The sequence below is a fragment of the Carlito syrichta genome, unplaced genomic scaffold (assembly GCF_000164805.1).
Source record: "Carlito syrichta isolate Samal-C Ts95f unplaced genomic scaffold, Tarsius_syrichta-2.0.1 Scaffold289251, whole genome shotgun sequence".
In the NCBI taxonomy this organism is placed as follows: Eukaryota; Metazoa; Chordata; class Mammalia; order Primates; family Tarsiidae; genus Carlito; species Carlito syrichta.
The window spans coordinates 45366-69903 of NW_007233347.1; positions in this window are offsets into that span (position 1 = coordinate 45366).

Genomic DNA, 24538 nt, shown 5'->3' on the forward strand with positions numbered 1-24538 from the left:
CTCTATTTTTTCTTAAATAGCTTGGTATCATAGTTACTGGCCTACTCAAGAAACTAGCTTCACTAAAAAATGAAAGAGAAACCTCTCCTTTTTCTATGATCGTTAGAGTGTTTGCAAATGCCAGCTGAGTTAAGCAGGTCCCAGAGTCTTGTTATGACAGAGGAGGGACTCTGAATTCTTGGAAAATTGTACACTAACAACCCCAGAAGTGCCATTGACCTAGACTAGAATGAACAGCGCCCCCTGGAGTTACAATGTGGCAGCTCTGGAAGTGAGAGATTGGTTCCTCACAGACGGAGCCTTTGGCCTCTCTGAAGCCCATTGTGTCTGAGAACCATGTTCTGACCCAAATGCCCTTTCTTCGATTTATTCAGTCAGAAAGTGAGAATGCCAGCATTTCTCCACTCCCATCCCCTTAAATTTTACCTCCAAGAAAAAATTGGTAAGAATTTCTTAAGAAAGGCAAATCTATACAGAGTTTACAGGGCAGTTCAGTGAAGAGGAATCTCAAAATGCAATATATAGCTGTCCATTCAGTTGAGCCAACATTTACTGAGCATCTACTGTAATCCCAGAACTATACTTGGTAGAAGAGACAGAAAGAAATTAGTGCGGCCTCATCCCTAATATTGCTGGGTTCTAGCATTATACAGTCAGCCCCCTCAGCTCTGTAAGAGCATGGGACAGGACTGGCCTTTTGACTGCAGCGATTTTTTTTTTTTTTTTTTACTCATGGATATTCAAGTACACACATCAGTCTGGGACCTAGTCCTCCCCTTCGAACTGTTTCACACTCGCCCTGGTTAAAGCATTGACAGGCCCAGAAAAATCTCTAAGATTCAATTGAAAGTCCAGAGACCTGGCTTTATGTCCTACCTCTTTCCCCAAGATTGCATACCATAATCTCTCTCTGTCTCAAATTCTCTATCCTTCAAACATGCCCAACAGCCCCCTGTGTAACTACCTTTACAGGTTTAAATGAAATAAGGTAATATGAGTGAAGCACACACACACACAAATTATCTAGGTTCTTGTCAAGGGTATAAAAAGTACAATCACTTTCTATCTAGAAATCGTGATAACAGAGTGAACTAAATGTTTCTTTAGTTTGTTTCAGCGAAATATGACTAATTGAGTAGAATTGCTAGCACCAGAATTTCAGCTTTCAACATGCTAACCTATTGCTGTGAAGGAGATAGCCCTGAAGTCTGCGACTTCGGATCAGACACAACGACTTACCTGCTGTCAGGTGCCAAGAGTAAACTTGGCCAGCAAATATCCTGGATTAATTTCCTGATGAACATTTTACGGTCTATGTTTATAAGTATTCTTTTTAAAAATTAGTGATACTCAATTTTATATGAGACTGAATGACTTTGTTTATCTGCTTTCCCCTCGAATACATCCTGAGACTGTAGGAAAGCTTGTAGCAAAATGAAGCCTGGGATACAAAAAAAAGACTAAAGCGGTCATGGGAGAAAGGGCATAAAAGATAACTGAAAGGAGCCAGTGCCTCTTAGGCAGGACCTGAGAGTCCACCAGGACTAAAATCCTCAAGCCAAGGTAAGCCAAGGTAGCTGAGGACAGAGAATGTCAGCGTCCTGAGGAAGCATTCTCTTCATCTCCTCAGAAGACTTGGCAAGAATACCATGGCTTTTGAAGAAAGGGCTGTTTTTTGGCAACACTAAAAAAGATTTAAATAAATTCATATTGAAATAAATGACGCAAGCATCTCAATTTAAAATAGCTTTGTAATATACATCCCATGTATATTAAAATATACATTTTTCTAGGGATAGCTTTGAAAAGAAACATCTCTGCAATGAGAAGCTAATCAGAGCTCGTTGGCACATAATCATATTTCAGAATCTTCTTTGGTTCATTAGAGAGCAAAAGGGTCTCACAAATCAAGAAATAAGGTCCCTAGCTTGTAAGAAAAATTTGAAATGTTGCCACTGTCTGTGCTGAGTGTACTGCCAAAATTTTTTAGTAAAGTCGAGCCTTTTAAATTTTCTTTGATTTCAAGAACTCCAAGTCCAGAAGCTCCAACCAGTACCTGCCATACATTCAAATCATTATCAAGCCTATATGATTTCATGTTGCTTAGAAAAGCTCAGTAGGAACTGCCCTTAATGTACTGTATAATGTAAAAGAACCCCATGGCTGTTCTAGAAAGGAAAGAGGGATATGCCATGAGAAGGGAAGAGAAAATAACTCGGGTGGGGAAATTAGGAAGATGGTATAGAACCAGCAAAATGCCACACTATCGTCAACAGTAAAGTGTTTTACTACAGAAAATAATTGAGTCAGCCAAAAAATGGCCTACTGTGTACCAAAAGTCCAGTTTATTGTTTGAGTAGATATTTATTGAGTACCTACTACGGTCCAGCCATTCTCCTCTGCCTGGGAAGAAACAGCAGTGAATGAAATAAACAAGATCTCTTGAATCTCATAAAGTTTACATTTCACTGGTAGAGATAAATAAAAATCAGGCAAATACACACTTAAACAATTTCAGATGGTGACATAGACTATGCAGAAAAAAAAAACCAGAATAAGGGGGCAGAGAATGACATGGGGGTGACAGGGGATAGCTTATTTAGAGAGGGTTCTCTATAAGAAGGAATTCCCTCGGCTGGGCACAGTGGCTCAAGTCTGTAATCCCAGCAGCTTGGGAGGCCGAGGCGAGAGGATTGCCTGAGTCCAGGGATTCGAGACCAGCCTGGGAAACTGGTGAGATCTCGTCTCTACAATAAATCAAAAAATTAGCCAGGTGTGGTGGCGTGTGCCTATCGTTCCAGCTACTTGGAAAACTGAGGCAGAAGGTCAAGGCTGCAGTGGCCATGAGCATGCCATTGCACCCCAGCCTGGGTGACAGAGTGAGACACTGACTCAAAAAAAAAAAGAAGGAATTCCAGGCAGAGAGGGCAACAAGAGGGGAACAGCAAAAAGGCCAGAGTATGGAATGGGATGCATGAGAGGAGGAGTGATAGCAGGAGACTCCAGTTCAAAGATGCCAGAGGAGCGAGTCAATGCAGGGTTCTCAAGGCCAGTGTTTCTCAGACTTTAAAATGCACGCAAATCACCAGGGATATTGCTACAATGCTGATTTTGATTTAGTGAGTCTGAAATGGGGCCCAAGATGCTGTATATCTAACAAGCTCCCACATGATGCAGATACTGCTGGTCCCAGGAATACATTTCAAATATTGAGTCCCTAATTCATAACAACAGAGTTCAGATTTTGTTCTAAATGCCGCTAACAGGGAGTGGCATGGCATAACTTATCTTTTAAAGAGATCACACTTGCTTCTGTGTGGAAAATAGATTCTGCGTAGGCACTGGGAAAGAACTATGACATTAGTCAGAGCCGGAAATTAGAGGCTTGGCCTAGGAAGACTGTCGTGGGACAGCAAGAAGTCTGGATTCAGGCAGTGTTTGAAAGGTAGAGCTGATAGTACTTGTTGATGAATTGGATGTAGTAAACAGTAGCAAAGAGAGAACTAGAAACTTTTGGCCTGAGCAACCAGATAATGGTGATGCCATCCACTGAGACAGGAGCAGGAAGATTTAGGGTAGAGAATGGCATGGCAAGCAGAGCAGCTGGGGAGTATGGATGGAGTTGTGTCGCCACTTGATTCCTTCGTTGAAGTCCTCATTCCCAGTTCCTCAGAATGCAATCCTTTTTGGAAATAATGTCTTTACAGTAGTAATCAAGCAAAAGTGAGAACATTAGAGTGAGCCCTAATTCGACATGACTGGTGTCCTTACCAAAAAAAGGGAAATTTGGATACACAGACAGCTGTGTGTACCTTCATGTGAACATGAAAGTTGTCATCTATAGGCCAAAGAGAGAAGCCTGAACAAATCCCTCCCTCCCATCCCTCAGAAGTATCCAACCCTGCCAACACCTTGATTTTGGACTTCTAGCCTCCAGAACTGTCAGACAATACATTTCTGTTTTTTAAACCACTTCTCTTTTGATGCTCTGTTACAACAGGCCCTAGCAAACTAATGTAGTGTGTGCGCTGAGGAGGCTTGCTCTTTTAGGCAGACCTTCTCAGAGGAGGAGTCGGGTTTTTTGTTTTGTTTTGTTTTTTGAGTTGGAGTGTCACTCTTTGTCACCCAGGCTATAATGCAGGGGCACGCTCACGGCCACTGCAGCCTCGGCCTGCTGAGCTTAAGCAATCCTTCCGCCTCAGCCTTCCGAGTAGCTGGAACTACAGGTACATGCCACCACGCCCAGCTAGTTTTTTTTTTATTGTAGAAATGAGGTCTCACCAAGTTGCCCAGGCTGGTCTCGAATCCCCAGTCTCAGGCAATCTTCTTGCCTCGGCCTCCTAAAGTGTTGGGATTACCGGTTGAGCCACCGTGCCCAGACGAGGGGTCGGTTTTAATGATCTGGGAAAGGAGACTTCCAGAAAGATAGAACAGCATGTGAGCATGTGTGAAAGCTGTGATATGGGAACAGATGGTATAGAATCAAAATTTTATTTTGGACTAAAAAAGTAGTGACATTATTGAATTGGAGTGCTAGAATAAAAAAAAAAGTCATTGGACTAGAATTCAAAAGGCATGGATGTGAGTTCTAGCTCTGCCACTTATTAGTTGCCTGATGTTGAGCAAGTTCCTTAAACTTTCCAAGTCTTAGTTTCCTTGTCATAAACGGAAATGACATTACCCGCGGCACCTACCCAGTCAGGCTGCTGCGAGGGCCAAATGAAATAGAAATACAAGTGAAAGTACTTCGCAAAGTATAAAATCTCATGTTAAATGTTAGTTGTGGCAGTTGTTCTGGTGTCATTGCTGCAGCTGTTGTTATTGCTTCAGCTGTAATAGATCATGTGTGCACAATGATGCAATAAATGATTGTAAGTGTGTCCCAGACATGCAACTTGAGGTCCATGAGCTTTGATGTCATGAGAATGCTTGAGAGTCTGTTTTGGCAATCATCAAGTCATCCATCTTATTTTTTAGAAGCTAAAAAATCCAAGTTCATGTGATTTTAATTATAACCATACTTTTATTTAAAGTGGGAAGCAACGGAAGATTGTGGTAGCATAAATCACAAGTCATCTAATCTCATTTAGGTTCTATGAAAACAAGATGAAGGCCTTTGAAGTTAGTAAGTTTACTTGCTAACCTACTCCTCTCTCTCTCTCTCTCTCTCTCTCTCACACACACACACACACACACACACACACACACACACATACACACACACACACATACACACGTCTTATTATACATCTCAGAACTTTTTGGATGGGAGTATTATTTTTTGCAAGAATTTTTATTTTAAAAAGAAGCAGTTTAGTGTCTGCTATAAATCAGTGTTCAGTTGTTCAAAAATGAATCATCTACCACTGTTGTATCAAATTGTGCAGCTCATTCAAATAAACCAAGAGGTTTTTCTAACCATTGATGATGGACTAAATAGAAAAAAACCCAAGATGGACAGATGACAGCTACAGTGTAGTTGGCACAACAAAGGTGGGATGGGAGTGGGTATGAAGAAAGCAAGGCACAGAAACTGTCTTTAAAACAATTTTCTACCCCCCAAAGCTTCGGGGGTATATATGTGTGTGTATATATATTTAGCAACATATCCTATTTTACTTTAATTTATTTCATTGTAGTAAGAGCACTTAGTAGACCTACCCTAGCTTCTTAACAAAATTTAAAGCATACAATAAAGTACTTTTTTTTTTTTTTTTTTTTAGTTGGAGTCTCACTCTGTTGCCCAGGCTGGAATGCAGTGGCATGCTCATGGCCAGCCCAGCATCCACCTGCTGGGCTCCAGCAGTCCTTCTGCCTCAGCCTTCCAAGTAACTGGAACTACAGGCACATGCTACCACACCCGCTAATTTTTTATTTATTGTAGAGACAAGTTCTCGCCAAGTTGCCCAGACTGGTCTCGAACCCGTGGGCTTAGTCAATCCACTTACCTCAGCTTCCCAAAGTGCTGGGATTACAGGCTGAGCCACCGAGCCTGGCCATACAGTATTCTTGACTATAGGTACAATGTTGCCCAGCAGACCTCTAGAACTTACTCACCTTGCAAAACTGAAATCTTGTGTCTGTTGTTGGTTTTCCTCTGCCCTCAGCTCCTGAAAACTATCATTTATTTTTTTGATTTTATGAATTTGACTATTTTAGATACCTCAAATAAGTGGAATCATATGTCTTCCTGTGTCTTTATTTCACTTAGCATAATACCCTCCAGGTCCATCCATGTTGTTACATATTGTAGAAGATCCTTCTTTTTTAAAAGTAGAATACTATTCCATTGTATGTATATACCACATTTTCTTTATCCTTTTATCTGTTGAGGGACATATAGGTTGCTTCTACATCTTGGTTATTGTAACACTTAGGCTGCACTAAATGTATTTAAAATTTTTCCTTCATCAATCCTAAGTTAACCTTAGCTTACTGTAACAACTTTATTTTTATAAAATTTTTAATTTTCTTAGATTTTTTCACTGGTAATAAAATAGATTGAAACACAAACATATTGTATAGCTGTACAAAAATATTATCTTTTTTGCAATCTTTTTATATCCTTTATAATCTATAAGCTTTTTTCTATTTTTTTTTTACTTTTTAATTTTTTGTTAAAAATGAAAGCACAAACACACACATTAGCCTAAGTCTACACAGCGTCATGATCACCAATATCACCGTCTTCCACCTCCACATCTTGTCACACTGGACTGGAAAGTCTTCAAGGGCAATCACGCGCATGGAACTACTCTCTCCATGGTAACAATATCTTCTTCTGATATACTTCCTGAAGAATCTCCCTGAGGCTGTTTTAAAGTTAATTTTTTTTAATAAGTAGAAGAAATACACTTTAAAATAATGATAAAAATATAGTATCATAAGTAACATTAATCGGTAACATAGTGTGTATTATCACTATCAAGTATTATGCACCATACATAATTGTATGTGCAATGCTTTTATATAACTGGCAACACAGTAGGTTTCTTTAGACCAACATCACCACAAACATATGAGTCATGTGTTGCACTACAACATTACAACACCTGCAAACTCACTAGGTGATAGAAAATTTTCTGCTCCATTATAATTTTATGGGACCACTATCATATATGCCTTTTGTCGTTGACCAAGATGTCTTTATGCAGAAAGTGACTGTACTTATATTTTGGCTTACCTCCCTTTCTATGTCCAAGTCCTACTCTTGCCACCTATATTTGTTAGAACTCTTGGTTTCATGTATCAAGCATATTGCCAAGCTGGATTAAGCACAAAAGTGGGGGAGGAGGGATATTATAAGGACCCAGGGGTTTATTGTGGAACTCAGGTTTAGTAAATCTCTTGCCCAGACTGGGGAGGGAACTGGAAGCAAGAACTAGAGAGCCTGCTTCTGCTTTTCTGGACATCATTTGTCTCTGCAGACAGACTTTCTCTGACTCTGAGGTTCACATATTAACTTCCCTCTCTCTTTCTCCCATTTACTTCTCTCTGTCTCAACTTACAAATAAAGGGAGAGAATCTGACTGGCACAACTTGGATCCAGTGCGCAACCTTTGTCCAATCAGGAACAGCTGACAGTTGATGTATTGCAAAATGACTCAGAGAAATCCAGTCTCAGAGACCTGTGTTTCTCAAACCTTAACCTGCATGTGAATCACCTGGAGACTCAGTTTATATGTAAAATCAAGCCAGCTCGGTGGCTCAGCCTGTAATCCTGTGCCTTTGGGAGGCTGAGGTGAGTGGATTGTCTGAGCCCGCGGGCTCGAGGCCCGCCTGGGCAGCAAGACCTCATCTCGACAATAAATCAAAAAATCAGCCGGGCGTGGTAGCGCATGCCTGTAATTCTGGCTACTCGGAAGGCTGAGGCGGAAGGATCGCCGGAGCCCAGCGGGTCGAGGCTGCGGTGGCCGGGAGTGGCCACTGCACTCCAGTCTGGGCGACAGAGTGAGACTCCAATTCAAAAAAAAAAAAAAAAATCAGATTAAGTCTGGGTTGAAGCCCACAATTCTACATTTTTAACAAGTCCCCAGTTGATACTACTGCTGCTGGTCTATAAATCATAGGTAGCAAAGTTATCGAAGATGGGTTGGGGCAACTCTGCAGACCTGCTCTGTGCCAAATGCATCACATGCCTTTCCGTGCCCTTCTTCAGGCTCCTTGTCACAGAGTGGAATTTATTCAAATGTGCTTGTCCTCTCTGGACAGGCACTCATGTCTTCTAAAGATGTTTCCCTCACACTCCTCTAAAAAGACAGAACTCCCAGTCTTTAAGTGTTTTGTCCATTGAGTTTTCATGGAGAAAACTCTGATGAGCACATACACACCAATAATGGTAGTCTAATCAGCGAGAATTAATTCAATCAAAAATAAGTATAAAATATTTATGTATTTGCTTTTTTCTTTAAGGGTTCAATGACTATGCAAGGGTTCATTGATTCCTAAAGATAAAAATGTGATGATCTTTTATATAATCACCCAGAATCCATTTCAAAATGCTACAAGATTTTGTTGCCTCTTGTGCACAATGGTGTGAAAATCTTGGAAAATGATAGTTTTTTCTTTAAGAAAGGATGTTATATATCTAGAGAAATTAATGTCTAGTAGGGGAATTCCAATCATCGTGATAGATAGATTTTTTTTTAATTTTAAGGCAGATGCAGTGATACCCACTGTCTTGAAATATCATTATTAAAGTGCACAACCTTCATCATGGGTCCGGAAAAGCCATGGATTCTGGTTGCCACACTGGTTCATTGCTGACTCAGCAATACCTTCTATGGGTTGACCTGACTTCAGAACCAAGGGCAGTGGCCAAAGAGACCTGTCCATGTTCTAGCTAAAATCATCCAGGTAATGTATGTGAAATATATCCTCTACATTCCAAATTACATTTTGGTGTGTGTAATATCAGTTGAGCGTTTTCATAAGGAAAGCATTACATTACATAAACAACCAGCAGAGTACAGATGGGCAGTGTAGGGTTCATGAATTCTTAGTGTTGCTGCAGGCCTTTAGGAAGCATCCTAATGATTAAATTTATCCTAAAGCCTGTAAGCATGTTTTTGTTTTGTTTTAGTTTTGGTTTTATTTTATATGTTTTCGTTTTTTTTCTTTATTTTAAAGATGTGGGGTACAATTCAGGGTTAAGTATACAAATGTTCATTATACAGGTACCCTTGCTGATGAGTTGTGCTCCTCCCTCCCCTGGCAGTTTCCCTCAACTGCCGATCCCATCCCCCTTCCCCTGGCAGTTTCCCACTACTACCCATCACTTTCTTATAGTATTATGATAATTGTTCAAGTTATGAGTGAGAACATGTGGTACTCTGTTCTTTGTTTCTGTGATAGATCATTGAGTATGATAGACTCTAAATGCATCCAAGTTGCTGTAAAGTCCATATGGCTGTCCCTTTTTATGGCTACATAATATTCCATCATGTATATGTACCAGATTTTTTTAATCCAGTTCAGCTTCAATGAGCAGCATGGTTGGTTCCATGTTTTTGCTATTGTGAATAGAGTTTCAACAAACATGCATGTGCAGGTATCTTTTTGGTAGAAAGACTTGAGTTCCTCCAGGTATATTCCCAATAGGGGAATTGCTGTAGGTGAAAGTACACATATTTTTAAATCCTGTTTAAATAACTTGGTGATGGCACTACAGTTTTCTAAATACAAATTTTTTCCTGTTTTATCTATAAGCATTTTAATAGAAATGCTTTCTAAATATTCTATAGGCATTCTGCTAAGCCTTCCAAGTGAGAAATTCTCTGCAGACTATGTAAGGGTTCGTTGATTCCTGGTGATAAACATGTAATGATCTTCTATATAAATACCCAGAATCCATTTCAAAATGCTACAAGATCTTATTGCCCTTGCACCCAGTGGCATGAAAATCTTGGAAGGTGATAGTTGTTCCCAGCAAGGCTCTATGTATACTCGGGTTTCTTTATTTCTCATATGTGTTGGCTTGCATAGGAGCATGCCCTCTTGTCGTTATTAACCTCTTAGCAAATAGACTTTCTCAATTTCCTGCAAATTCTGAAGGAACAGCAAAGAAGCTGATCTATCTTTCTTTAGAACCAGATGCTCCTGCAGTGTGTCTTTGGTAATTCTTTCATCCATCTATTAGACCAGCTGGAATGGGGAAAGAAGAATGCTTTGAATAAGAATACACCTATTACAGGAAGATTTTTCATCAGTCAGAGCCACTGGTAAAACAGTCAGTTTGAGTTTAGAAGTGACGCATATTGGAGTCCCTGCCTAAGACATCAAAGTTATTCATCAGAGGGTCCTGGAACTAAATTGTAGTCTCCCAATTAAAAAACAAACAAACAAACAAAACTAAGGTCATTCAGGTGACAGTGCACATCCAGGCTACTGCTAACTTAGAAATTCCCAGCCCCTATTTCTACTAATCTTTTAATGTACTTTTGTCTAATCTAAGAGATATAGACCTTTTTAATTTGAGTAGTTAATTCCCCTAGTTACAGAAATTGGTTGGCAAATGCTTCCATTAATTTGCCAACTAACAGGGTCAATTGGATGCCCAGAAGTGTCCCATGTGACACAAAACGCCTCTTATACAGACCAAACCCATGGCTATTCCAGGCAAAATATATAATTTGTATGTAGAAAATAAGACTTAGCCAGGCTCGGTGGCTCAGCCTGTAATCCTGCGCCTTTGGGAAGCTGAGGTGAGTGGATTGCCTGAGCCCGCCTGGGCAGCGAGACCTCATCTCTACAATAAATCAAAAAATCAGCTGGACGTGGTAGCGCATGCCTGTAATTCCTGCTACTTGGAAGGCTGAGGCAGAAGGATCGCCAGAGCCCAGCAGATGGAAGCTGCGGTGGCCGGGAGCAGCCACTGCACTCCAGTCTGGGTGACAGAGTGAGACTCCAACTCAAAAAAAATAAATAAATAAAAAAGAAAGAAAGAAAATAAGACTTAGATTGGGTTTCATATGAGAAAAATGAAAAAAAAAAAAGATGATTTCTTGTTGTGGTGGTTGCAAACCTATATTCCGAAATGAGACTTGAACTTGAATTGTGATAGCAAAACTTCCTTGTTACTCCAGGGTTCCTTGCCTGCAATATGGAGATGGTCACTGTGAGGCATGCTGAGAACAGGTGGGGGATATAGTCTGCACATAGTGGGCGGCTCAGAGCCTTCAAGGCTGTCACTGCATTGCTCTGCCATTGCTCATCTCACCTGCCCAGCTCCACCCAATTGTCACCAGCCCTAAGGAAGAGAAAACACAAACTAACAAACACTTACAAAAGTTACATGGGAGGGAGGATGGAAAGAACTGCGGAGAACTTTCTAGAAGCACTGCCATCACCTTGGTAGTAATGGAGTGAAATTAAAACCTTTCTTTCACCTGCCCTTTTGTAACCAGGCTAACCCAGTTTAATCACCAGAATTTATGTTTGCATTTTTCTTCCTGTGACTACTTCCGTAAGAAAAGGAATGTCCTGACCGGGCTCAGTGGCTCAACCTGTAATCCTGGCACTTTGGGAGGCTGAGGCGAGTGGATTACCTGAACCCACGGGTTCAAGACCAGCCCAGGCAAATCGACGAGACCTTGTCTCTACAATAAATCAACAATTAGGCGGGCATGGTAGCACACGCCTATAGTTCCAGCTACTTGGAAGGCTGAGGAGGAAGGATGGCTGGAGCCCAGCAGGTTGAGGCTGCGGTGGCCGGGAGCGTGCCACTGCACTCCAGTCTGGGTGACAGAGTGAGACTCTAACTCAAAAAAAAAAGAAAAGAAAAGGAATGTCCTATCACTGTGCTTCCCACAAATTCAGGGAAAATTCCACTGGGGAGAAAAAAGCAAACCCTTCCAAATAGCTGTTTTCCCTGTTCAGCCATATCTGTCCTGCAGGGCGATCTGCCCTCTAAGGGGCTGAGCTGAGTTCTTGGTAGCCCCACAGGCATCTGGGCTGCAACTTTCTGAGGTCGGATGGGATGAGGTGACTAATGGCCTCTCGAGTATTCCAGAAATGTTGCTTCTCTGGGGGGTCCAAATTTTCTACCCTTTTTTCTACATGAGTGGGAAAATGAAAGTGGGTAGGAAGGGCAGGCTGAGAAATGACAGGAAGTTACACCTAAGGGTAATCTTTCTCATCTGCAATGGAAACTTTTTTTGGACATAGACTCCACTTTGGCTAAGTTGTATTAAAATCCAACACTGTGGACAACTTAGTTCATCCAGCCACATTTCTTGCATCAGTGACTGGTTTCATGGAAGACAATTTTTCCAAGGACTCAGGTAGACAGGGGGGTTCATCAGGCATTAGAGTCTCATAGGGAGCACACAACTTAGATTCCTTGCTTGCGCCATTCACAGTATGGTTTGCTCTTCTATGAGAATCCAGTGTCGCTGCTGATTTACCAGTAGACAGAGCTCCACTTGCCAGTTGCTCACCTCCTACTGTGCAATCTGGTTCCTAACAGGCCACTGGCCAGGACCAGTCCACAGTCTGGGGGTTGAGGACCCCTGCCCACAAGTATTTCATCCTTTGGAAGGATGTGGAATGCAGGAAAAAAAACAGAGCAAGTTATGGTTTGACTATTTTTTGGAATAGTCAAGCCTGGTTTAATTCTAAGCATTTCAAATTCAAAGTACCTGGAACTCTGAATTACCTCTTCGCATTACCAAGTATGCAGCTTATGGGCTTTGATCATCTCAACCAGGGTGGCCACATGGAAGGCCACCGAGCCCTCGAGAACATGTTTTTTTGTCTCCAGATCCCTTAGAGCAAGGTGTTTGTGAGGCTGGTTGCTCAGATACTGGGTGACGCTCTCCGCTCCGCTCCAGTCCCACTGTTAATAAAACTCCTGGGAGCCAATTATAATGCAGTTAGTCCTTCAGCAGAGGTCCCGCCTGTATTTTATAGATGGTACCCACACTTCTCACCAGAGACCCTGGAATCAGAGTTCTGTTGAGTTTCTGCTCGTATTCACTAGAGCTTTCACATTACTGAATCTGTGAAGAAAAGAATACAAACCTTGACATTTTTTAAATTTTAAAATATTTTTCCCCCAGTTTTTAAAAAATATTTTTATTTTAAAGATGTGGTGTACAAGTCAGGATTGGGTACATAAGTGATCTAGGTACAGGCGAAGTTTGGGCATCACACTGACCCTCACTTTCCCTGGATTAGGATCAGGCACCCTTATTTATTTTATGTGCCCCTCCCTCCCCCCTCAGTGTCCCACTATTGCCAATCCCTTTCTTGTAATATTATGATAGGTGTTCAGGGTCCACTTATGAGTGAGAACATGTGGTACTCAGAGTCTGTCGTACTCAGTGATCTATCACAGAAACAAAGAACTGAGTACCACATATTAAAACCTTGATTTTTTAAAGGCTCCTTGATGGCGGGTGTGAGCCGCCTTGACTTTTTTACCAAAACAGCTTTGAAATCAGAGTAATTTCAGCTCCTGAGGTGATGACATTTTCCTTTTAGTCCTGTCCTCTGAGTGGATTGTGTGAAAAATGTCTAAACAAAAATGTTCTTTTTGAACATTGCAAAATGGTGGACTTTAGAACAACCTATTAATATAGTGTATCTAGGAGAATGGATTTAGAAAAGTATAATATGTGCCCAATTAAGCAAGCTTTTTACAAACTGCATACTAAGAAATCTCAATCCAGCTTTGTTTACAGAACTGGAACAGGATAGTTGTTAGGGCATTGAAATACCCTCGCGTTTTCAGTGTGGCATCCTAGCTTGATGGTTCACAGCAAGATGACACTGGTACTCTGTTCACATTTTGATGCTCGATCTGTCCTGAACAACTCCATCTGCCAGGTCTGAGAAATGCAGACATGAGAAAAGACACAGAAGCAGTCACAATTCTTCACACTTTTTTCAAATCTCCTTTATGTGATGAACCTGCATTAGTGTCACTTTCTTCAACAAGTATTCTTTCAGAAAGGGATATTATAGAGGAAACAAGTTCTGATTAGAATAGCTGATTTTAGCCAGGTTCAGTGGCTCAGCCTATAATCCCGCGCCTTGGGAGGCTGAGGTGAGTGGATTGCCTGAGCCCGTGGGTTCGAGACCCGCCTGGGTAACTTGGCAAGACTTCATCTCTACAATAAATCAAAAAATGAGCCGGGCGTGGTAGCGCGCACTTGTAGTTCCAGCTACTTGGTAGGCTGAGGTGGAAGGATTGCCAGAGCCCCAGTAGGTCAAGTCCGCAGTGGCCGGGAGTGGCCACTGCACTCCAGTCTGAGTGACAGAGACCGCAACTCAAAAAAAAAAAAAAGAATAGCTGATTTTTCTCCTCCCAAAGCTCCTATCTATCCCAGACCAGATTGTGACGACATCAATCATGATATTTTGATACCAATCATGATACCCCATCTTTGGTATAACCTTGATACTTGTGGAGAAGGAGCAAGAAGAGGCAACACAATGGTTGGTTAAGCATTCACCTCCAGATGATCTTGAAAACTCTACTAGGAGATAGCTATACTGATCCTGTCAACTTTCTGCTCCCTATTTTTTGAAGAAGGGTGTGTATCGACCTAATATCTTTAAAGTAATCTCTTGATCCAAAATAAATGATCTTGGTGAGTAACTAAAACTTTCCTCCCAAATAACAAAGTGATCTTTTGAGTGACCCTCTTAACCTTGAGACCAATCTTGCTACAATAGATGACGCATGTTAAGGAGAAGAAAATAATGAACAGAATTTAGCCCTTTTAAAGTGATTCGGGATCATATTCTCAGTTCAGATGAAAGCCAGTAAGAATGGTAGGAAGTGTCTCTGCGTTGACAGTAAGAAGAAGGTGATGCCGATTCATAGAAACTGGGGGACACAAACCCTCTGGAGTATGTATTGAGTATGTGTGCCCCTGCTCCCAGGCTTCTGACTTGGGAGACGAATCATGCAGCTTCTGGATTTGTTGACTGAGGGATTTTTCTGTACAGGTGTTATGAGACTCAAATACCACAACCTGGTGCATTCCATTTGTGATTGTGGGTTACCAAATGGAGACCACCAGACCTAAGTCTTCTTTCCTTGAGTGTCTTTCTGATAGCAGCACTTGAGTTAACTCTCATAAGACAGATAGCAATTAGTACTGGAGGTGTTTATCTGTTCCAAAGACAGAGTGTGCTCACGATCACAGCAATGAGAACCAGTCCCTTGCTGCAGAAACTACACCCATGTCTTTCTTCCAAGGAAGAAAGAATAAAACTCTTTTACTAAACAGGGACCTTACATTTCTCCAAACAGACTTGCTCAACTTTTTGCTTTTATTCACTAATAAGCACATAAAAAAGTAAGCATCTGCTAAGCTGGAAGCAAATAATAGACTGAGATACATAAATATATATATGTATAAGCACATACTTATAGCATATTTTATATAAATGATAAAAAGGGAGAGGAAACACTATCTGTTAAAGCTGCCTGTTTTTCACAATCATATAATATCTTAACTAAGATATTAATTGATTTTTTTCACATAAAGTTCCAATTTTCAGTCTTGTAAACTTAGAGTGAAAATTATAAATCATAAAGCAAGTAGATCTTCTGGATATTTGCATATTTTTAAAATCCAAATAATCTGTTGAGTAAATCATGAGAATTTTAACAAACATTCATAATTATATTTTTCCCCTTTTTAACATTATCTTAGTCTGCCTGGGCTGCCATTAAAAAAAAACACTGTACATTGGGTGACTTAAATGCCAGAAATTTATTTTCTCATGGTTCTAGAGACTGGAAGTCTGAGATCCTGAGGTGCTTACATGGTAGGGTCTGAGGAGGTCCCTCTTCCTGCTTGCAGATGGCCACCTGCTTACTGTGTCCCCCCATGGTGGAGAGGAGAGAGGAAGCTCCTTGGTGTCTCTTCTTATAAGGACACTAATCTTATCAGGAGAGCCCTACTCTTATAGTTCTATCTTACCCTAATCCAAAGGCCCTATCTTCAAATTCCATCACCTTGGGAGTTAGGGCTTCAACCTACGAATTTGGCAAATGGGAGGAGAAAAGAAAAATATTCAGTCCCTAATACATACTTGTCACATTTGTGAATTACACAAAGCCCTGAGGGATACTAAACCTACATAATTTCATGTTCAGGTTGAACACTGTATATTATGTAGAAAAATGAAAAGTATAACTGTATCCAGAGGAAAGAAATTATCTGGGAAATGTTCTAGAGCCATATCATAAGAGTAACTGAAGTGGAAGAAACCAGAGCCCTTTACTCATTAAGTAAGAAGAGGGCCACACCCACAAATATTATTTGCAGATACTTGGAGACTTACATATGGAAGAAAGAGTTGACTTCTCTGTGGTTCCAGTACGTGAAATAAGTGGGAGTTAGAAGGAGGCAGATTCTGGAAAAATATAAGTAGAACGTCCCAAAAAGGAGAGCTGCCTCAAAATTGTAAACGAATACACTCCTTAGCACTGAACTCTTTCAGACAGGCAACCCTCTTTCAGGGACTTTCTAATGGAAATACAAGAGGGACCCCAAAAAATCAAGAATTATCTCTTTTTGTGGGGGGACGGTGGGCTCCTTGTAATACAGGCTTCCCCCAATAGATAAGTGTTCTAGGAAATGACTGGCATCAGTATACCATTAGTGTTGTGAGAGGCTGCCTTCAGTTTCAGTTCATTTTTTTTTTGGAGAGTCTTTCTACTCGTTTGCTCATTCCAAGATGGGTGATTTATGAGCACACCTGCCCACACCATACTGAGTGTTCAGCAGTTTTTCACAAAACTCGGCATGACCCCCGTGCCCCACCTTCCCTATTCACCCAGTCTCACCACAAGAAACTTTTCTTTGTTTCCCCAGATGAATAAAGTTTTCAAAGGGAAATGTTTTGCCAATGTGGAAGAGGTGAAACAAAAAATGGCAGAAGCACTAAAAAAAAGCATCAAAATTGACAAGTTCAAAAACTGTTTTGAGCAGTGGAAAAGGCATCTTGATAAGTGTATTGCATCAAATGGAGAGTATTTTGAAGGCAACTGAAGTAAACATATAATAATAAATACACAATTTATAAATAAATTCCAGTTTTGAGTGGTCTCCCTTTCTATTTAAATTAGACAAGATTTGGACTACATTTCTCCAGAGTTCATTCTGACTCTATAAGATGCTATGTTTTAAGAGTTCGCTTTCTAATAATAATTAGTCTTTACATGATTGGTATATGAATAGGACAGAGAATATAAAGACCAAAGTAACCTGCAATATTATTTTTGTGTTAAATAAGGGGTGAGAAGAGAGATTCAAAATGTGTTCTTCTTCCTTAGGGATATAGTTGGGTTAAAGCATTCAAAGGAAATGTACATGTTCTGATCAAGTAGCTAAAAAGAATTATAAGCTTAAGAATTAGTTTATAATTAGGAAAATCATACCTCAGGTGAATCATGAGATAAGAGAAGAGTTTTGTTGTCACTGTTGTTTGTTTGTTTTGTTTGGGGGTCTACATTTTGTTTATTGCATGACCTGTATATCTTCTATGGAAAAGACAAACTGATGGATGTTTATAACATAGTAAGTAGTTGGTAAACACATTGTAAGAAAAATTAACCTCAGTCCATCTAAAATAAGATAAATCTATCTTGTCGGTTATCAGCCATGGCTACAGAAATGTACTCTTTATATAATCTCACCTACTTTTATGTAATCAAAGTTTCTGGAATATAGCCTACTGATTCTTTTTTTTTATGTTGGAAAAATATAAAAATTCACTTTTGTCTAACAAAGATACATGTTTCAGATCAATTTGCTTTCTCTTCGGAAAATTAAGTCCTGTGTAATCAAACAACTAAAAATCCAACCAACCTAAAGGATATCAACTCGAAGAATTTGGTAAAATACTTATGGATCCAATGACTGACAAAACTTACTAAAATATGAGATAATAAGGGCATTACAATATCTATTTTATCCATCCATTACCTTCAGAAGGTCCTCAATAAAAATTTATCAGATGAATGAAAAATTATTTTCAGGCAGCCATGGATTCAATTGATAAACCATATGAAAAATAACATCAATTAAATTCATACTAAAGAGTTGGTTTAATCACAATGGTTTATGTTGGTTTGGGGGGAACTAACTACCCACTTGGTGTATCATCTAAGGCCTCTGGTTTCTTTCCATTTACTCCCTTCTCTTTGCTCTTTTGTTATTGCATAGGTAATAGATGTTTAAGAAGATAAAAAACTCATATTAAATTTGAATATTGGTTATGCCTCAGATGTAGTAATAAATTCTATTAATAGAAAGTCTGCTTTAGTGAAAACCTTATGTACCCAAAACAAAGATTGACTAAAGCAAATGTGGTCTAAAGATAATGTGGATTATTTAGGGAATGCATTGTTGCAAACTACGGTCACAGTATGAAAAAAAATTCAAACAAACAAATGTGAAGTGAGAGAATGGATTGCACTGTTTTATTATACGAAAGTAGAAGATTCAGTCAGAAAACATACTGACCTGGGATTTAGGAACCCTAAATTTCATCAGGTTCATTGGTGTCATTTAGTATCCTGGACCCCAGTTAACTCATCAGTAAATGGAGGCTAGGACTTAGTCACAGGAGGTAAGTCTAAAGCTTGCTTGTCTTCAGCATCACTTGAGAACATGTTAAAAATGCAAACTCTCAGACCAGACACTAAACCGATTCAATTAGAAACTCTGGAATTGGGACCCAGCAATCTGTTTTGACAATCCTCTAGGTGATTCTGAGGAACATTCAACTTTGAGAACCATGAGCTTTGAGTTCTTTGGGAAACCAATCAACCATCACTTTTGTTACACTCTGACCCGGGCTTGCTTCCACTGAGATATGGCCGGGCCATGCTTATCTTTAAGTTCTGGCCCCCTCCCCAATCTGGGGAAGGTGGATCCCCCTTTTCTCTCACTTTCCAATCTACTTTCTAAATAAACTATATTTTCCAATCTAAAAAAAAAGAAACCAGTCATAGGGGTTTTCAAAGTTCCTTTTCTCCTCTGCTCCCAGCAGTTCTAGAGATAGGGCCTCCTATAGCCTGGGTGACAGCTAACCAAAAGTTGAGGTTAGACATGAAGAAATAGAAACTGTTTTTTCAAAAGATCTATTGTACAACCTGGTGACTGTGGTCAATAACAATGTAGTGCATGCTTGAAAATTGCTAAAAGAATATATTTTAACTGTTGTCACCACAAATCAGTGATAAGTGTGTGACATAATGCATATGTTAATTAGCTTGATTTAGTCATTTCACAATATACACATATTTCAAATCATGTGTACACCATAAATAGATACGATTTTTATTTGTTAATTAAAATAAATATTTGAGAAGGAAGATTGTTCTTTTTTTTTTTCTGTCACCCAGGCAGGAGTGCCTGGCACACTCACAGCCACCCCAGCATCAACCTGCCGGGCTCCAGCAATACTTCCACCTCCAAGTAGCCAGAACCACAGTCGCCCACTACCATGCCCGGCTAATTTTTTATTTATTGTAGAGATGAGGTATCGCCAAGTTGCCCAGGTTGGTCTCAAACCCGCGGGCTTGGGCAACCCACTTACCTCAGCCTCCCAAAATGCAGGGATTACAGGCTGAGCCACAGAGCCCGACCAGAAGATTGCTCTTTTACTCTTCCTCATTTCTACTTCCTACGCTCCAATCCCTATGCTCACATCCACCAAAACAAGCAAATTATCAAATGGCTACTTCCTGCTTGCTGACACCTGAAATTCCTTCAGCTAGGAGAAAGCCTTTGAGTTCACAATAAGATTAATATTCTATATATTAACAGCGTTTATCAACCATATACTAAGAATATTGTAATATTTTCTGTGAATAATTTCTGTAGTAATATTTTTGTGAATACTTTTTATTCATGCGTAACAAATTGCTTTGAACATGTCATGAAAGACAAAACAATACCAGCTGAAGGCAGAAAGAGAGAGTTCCCAATGAGGAGGGTGATCAGGGAGCTGCAGGGAGAAAAAAGAGACTGGGAACTTTCCAGACTTTAGGGCCATGTTGAGTTACCTTCAACATGAATATTTATTAAGGAAGCACTCAGAAAGATAGAGTTTTTTTTCTGTAGCTACAAAATTAAAGCGTTCTCTTTCATGTGATTATTTAATATCTTTAGTTTGTTTTGGTTTCTGTTGTTGATTAATCTATAAAAAAGTTTCCAAACGGCGTGTTGATCAGTGTCATCACATCAATCGTTTATGCATCTTCGTCATCACAATGATAAATCAAAGCAAAAGTTGAAGGTGGCTGCCTCTCTATTCCTTCCCACAAATGTTAGTATAGAAATAATTTTCACCATAGCAATCTCTCAGAATCATTCCATTTCGGAAGTACTCTGTTTGAGGTAACATTTCTGGTTCATTTCTGGTTTTCACTGTGTATCACTGATTTGCATTTTGGTTTATTTTTAGCTTATAATCTCTTAAAGTTCAAATCACTGCACAATACCTTCCGCAGACTCATGGACAATAAACACTAAATAACATTTGTGATGATTCTTTAAGTTTTTTCTGTTCAAGCTTTGAAATATTAGAATAAATGGATCCGCTTTCCTTTTTACTTAATTGTTCCCTGCAGCTAGAGTTTGTGAATGGTTTATAAACAGGACAAATGATAGCAAGTGAAGGAAAATATGCGTCAAAATACATACTCCATGTCTGCTCATGTTTTATCTGCAGATATTAAAATAGTATTTTTCAGTATTTGGTCCATGAAAATAACACACTTAAGAACTTCAAAATAGCTCTATGATACAAGTAGGAACAGTAATTTCTATGAAGTGTGGACTTTTACAGTTTATCAAGTGCTTTCAAGTACACAATCTCATGTGACCCTCCCAATAACCCTTGGGAAGTAAGCGTAGGATTATTATCTCTAATTGACTTGGCCGGAGAAGAGGATCTAGGAATATTCAATGACTTGCCCAGTGTCACACAGTGAGTTGTGAAGTCAATTATTGGCCTGAATGCTTCTGTCGCCATGCTGAGTTACCTCTTTCATCATCATGAGCTGAAGTCCCCCCCGCCAGAATCTGGTCAACCCCAGCTATATTAGGCCAAGATACATTTCTTAGGCAGCAAAAAAAAGAAAGAAGACAACTCTTTGATGGGTAGACTCTTAATTGGAGAGAAGTGGAGGCTACCCTGTATCTGACTCTAAAGGGAAACATCAAATTTAGCTGACATCTCGGCAGTCCATGATAGTGTTAATGGTACCAACTACATGATCTTTCAGGGGAGTATATCTTCTAGTCCAAAGCTCAGTGGTTTTCAAGTCTAGTTAAACTTAGAATCACCTAGTAAGATTTTCTTTAAACTCAGATGCTTCAGTCTCACCACACAGTGAATCTAGCATGGGGTTCAAGTACTGATATTTTTGAAATCTCCCCAGTTGACTCAAGTGTGCAGCCAGGGTGGAGCTCCACTGATACAGCTGAAATGGAAGCAAGACTTACATGCTGGCACAGAAGCAGCCTTTTTCTCCTTCTCAAACTAGGTAAAAAGAGTATGTCTGTTGACATCCTAACCATTTCTATGAGGAGGCCTTGTATAATTTCAAAGCAAGCCAGAAAGTTGTGTGTACCTAGGAATTCCTGCGGGATATTATTAAAGGGTTTATGGTTAACTGATGGACTGAATTAATGGTGAGCATTAAGGCAGATTGAACCTCAAAATTTGGGCAGATTAACAAAGTGACCAATGTGGAGGTAGAGATTTCAGGTTTAACTTGGAGTTTCCTATCTTTCACAAGACAAGTACTGGTGGTAATAAAAAGGATGCTTTCTTTCCTTTACCGGTCAAGTGTGCATGGACCAGCCCTTGTAAAAACTTGGGTTTATCCAGAGAAACATAGGAGGAGAGATATAATTAACTTGAGTAAGCAAAGTAATAAACAGCAGCCTGAAAAACAGCTTCTGGAAATCTAAGAGGGACCCAGATTCTGTCCTTAAACTACCCCTTTCTTTAATAATCTTCTGCCCAAGGAAACTCCTAGAAATTACATCCATCACTAAAGTTGCCTTTCCTTGTATCGAGTCTGTGTGTGTACACAGGCACGCATGTGTGTTTCTTACATAGAGTGGGAAAAGAATATGGAGAGAGAAAACAAGGCCGGGCGCGATGACTCAGCCTGTAATCCCAGCACTTTGAGAGGCCACGGCAAGAGGACTGCCTGAGTCTGGGGGTTCAAGACCAGTCTGGGCAACTTGGTGAGACCTCGTTTCTACAGTAAATCATAAAAACTAGCCTGGCGTGGTGGTGTGTGTATATAGTTCCAGCTACTTGGAAGGCTGAGGCAGAAGTTTAGCCTAAGCCCTGCAGGTAGAGGCTCCAGTGGCTGTGAGTGTGCCACTGCCCTCCAGCCTGGCCATAAGAGTGAGACTCCAACTCAAAAAAAAAAAAAAAAGAAAGGAGAGAACATTGGCATAATTACCACTGAGATTGTATCCTGGGAGTTCCATTAAGGAAACACTTAAGAATAAGCACATTTGTTATGAGTGTGAGTTATTTTACACTTCATATAAAAATGAAAAGATGAATGTATCTTTCAAAGTTACATTACTACTGCCAGGTATGGTGGCTCACACCTATAATTCCAACCCTTTGGGAAGCCAAAGTGAGAGGAGTGTCTGAGCCCATGGGTTTGAGAACAGCTGAGCAATTTGGCAAGATCTCATCTCTACAATAAATAAAAAAATTAGCTGGGCATGGTGGCACATGCTTGTAGTTCTAGCTACTTGGAAGGCTGAGGTGGAAGGATCGCCTGAGCCCGGCACATTGAGGTTACAGTGGCTGTGAGTGTGCCACTTCACTCCAACCTGAGCAACAGAGTGAGAGTCCAACTCAAAAAAATAAAATAAAATTACAAAAAAAACCCCACAAACTTACATTGCTAGAGGGAAAAAATAGGAGGGGGGCTCCTGAACACAGTTGAGTTATACAGATTTTATCTGAGGTTTCTATTTCACTGAATATACATTTGACCCCACCCTACCTGCAGTAAAGAAATATCCAAATATTAATTAACATTTTGTAGCAAGGCACATGTGTAAATGTATTCAGAATTAGAAAGCCATTAAGACCAACTGAAATGCCTCCACCATCTATAGAAGTCATGGGTACAAATGATCCCACAATACACCCAAAAAGACAACTGGAAGAGACTTATTAAACTCAAGAATATGTCTTTATTATATTATAAAGATGAAGAATCTCATTTCTTCAGTTACAGTCAACAAACACTTCTTGAGGGTCTAGCATGGGTTTGGCACTGTTGACAGTAAGATAAACAGTACAGTACCTCCTCATAATAACCTCAAACCACATATTAAACAATTAGAGAATGCTAAGAAGCATTATATAAGACAGCATATACTAAGGTTCTCATTTAAATGTACATTCGTACCAAAATGTGGAATAGAAACAGTGAGTACCGTCAGCAGTTGGACAGATATATTAAACCCTCCTAAAACAGCATTTTCATCAGTAGTAAACACAGGCTTCGCTACAAAAATTATTCATGGTTAGATGCATCCATCCTGATTTTTCATGCTGCTTCCCAACTCTGAGTCCCTTGTTACTACTCTGTAACCCATGTTCCCAGGCCTTTGTTCATGCGGGTTTTTCAGGCTTCTGGTCATGTAGTCCACATCCTAACCCCACCCCCTCCTCCCACCCCCATTCACACACATGCCTCACCTACTCAGTCCCTTACTGGTTCATTAAGTTCCAGCCAAAGACATGAAACTTCCTCTGACAAACCCAAGAAAAGGAAGCACAGAGTATGTATCAATAACAATGTGTTTAAATTCCACTAACAACTCTAAAAATGACATTTTTTAAAAGGTTCCCTTCTGAAAGAGATACAATTAATACTTTTTGTCAGAATAAATCTCCAACTCATGCTTAGCCAGCCAGAAAGGATATAAAGATTATGAGACAGTTCAGGGGTGCCTTCAGAAAGGAGAGTCAGTGAGTACAAATGGAAATCTGGTCTTTTTTGAGGAAGATAGAAAATCATTCCCTACTGTTAGAAAAGGATAGTCGTGGTGAGTTCTTAAAGCTGACCAACATATCTGTAATCTCTGCTATATACAAAATAAGTTACCTTCTGTTCTGCTTAGCTGATTGGTCTAAGAAATGCAATCTTACCAGCCAAGGGACACTAGCACAAAAACATGGCTATATCCATTGCTCATAAAGGCTTTTTACTAGAAGCCCATTTAAGTGAGTTATAAATACTCTAAACTTATTTGTCAGGGGAATAACTGGGACTACATTAAACAAAAATTAGTGAAAAGGGAATTAAAATTAACCTAGAATTTTTTTAATTTTGGGGTTATTTATTATAAAGATGTGGGGTACAATTCAGGGTTAGGTATACACATGTTGATTATGCAGGTACCCTTGTTGATGAGGTATGCCCCTCCCTCCCCAGCAGTTTCCCTCAACTGCCAGTCCCATTCCCCCTTCCCTGACAGTTTCCCACCACTGCCAATGACTTTCTTATAGCATT